Consider the following 1,337-nt stretch of genomic DNA (forward strand, 5'->3'; position numbering starts at 1 on the left):
AAAAAAAAAGTGGTAGAGGCTGTAAATTCCCATAAGGAAGAAATCAATGGAGCCTGAAATGACCCAAGAAGGCATTATGGAGAAAAGGGACTTGGGGCCTTTGAAGGTTAGACAGAAAAAAAAGGAAGGTGTTGACACCACAGGTAGATCTTTTGATAGTTTTCCAAACTAAAAAGTAAAAGATATGACAAAAAATTCTGTAACCATCCAAGGTGTAGGAGGCAGTCTGGGAGATTAGTTTGGGTGCTAAATACTGGAATTTCTGCAACATTTCAGTAGTTGAGAGGTTATGATTTAAGAGAACCTACCGTGAAAGCAAAAACTGAATGTAGCTTTAGTGAAAAGGATCATGGGGGTGGGACATTTTGTTTTTACTTGAATAATTTGTAAACAAATAATTATCTTTTTTGTTTGTTTTGTTTTTTCCAATTAGTGGTCCTTAGACTGAATGGAGTGTGTTTCACAGCTGTTGGTTCAGATTAAGACACTAAAAAGAAATAGGTGTTGATGGATTCCCGGCTCAAGCCATTCTTGTTGTAGGTTAGTGGTTCTTAATCTTGTGTGCACCTTAGACTCATCTGGAGAACTTTTAAGACATACCATACCAAGTTCCCATCCCAGACCAATTAATTAGAAAGAGCCAGGCACAGTTATTTTTAAAATCTACCCAGATGATTTTAATGTGCAGCCAGGGCTGAGAACCACTGACCTAGGCACTGTTTTGAATTTATAAAAGCTATTCTTGCACCTGGGTGGCCTGCATGATTCATATGAAGGAGGAGCAAACTGTTAAAGTGCTTCCTGAAAGAAAATTGCTAAGAATGAAAGCTTCATTGCAAGCTTAGCACAGAGCATTTTAGAAAAAGCTCCTGTTTTAGCAAATCAGTTTTAGATTATTAGGAAATTTTTAAAAATAGTTTTTATGAAATCCTAAACGTCTGAATTTATTACAGTTGTTAGAACCGGTTCCCCTTGGCCCCAGGAACGAGAGGCGGAGTCACCGAGGCTGCAAATGGCAAAGGAGTTTATTGGCTAGCTCGAGCTAGGGTCCAAATCCCAGAGCACCAACGCAGTGGCCTCCCTATGAACCAGGACCCCGCCCTGGGGTAAAAGTGAAGCTTTTATACTTTCTTTTGCACACGACACACCGGTGGCACACGACACGCAGGTTCCACACGACACGCTGGGCACACCATCCCCCCTCTCCCCTTAGTCTATTGGTTCTTTTGAAAGTGGCTGATTGTTTTGACTCCTGATTGGTTGGCTCCAAGCCCCGGGATTTTCAATTTTCGTGCCGGCGCCAGTTGTGGTCCGCATTTCGGTTTCGGGGAAACTGA

Source organism: Propithecus coquereli, unplaced genomic scaffold (genome assembly GCF_000956105.1).
Source record: "Propithecus coquereli isolate 6110/MARCELLA unplaced genomic scaffold, Pcoq_1.0 Scaffold111, whole genome shotgun sequence".
Lineage (NCBI taxonomy): Eukaryota > Metazoa > Chordata > Mammalia > Primates > Indriidae > Propithecus > Propithecus coquereli.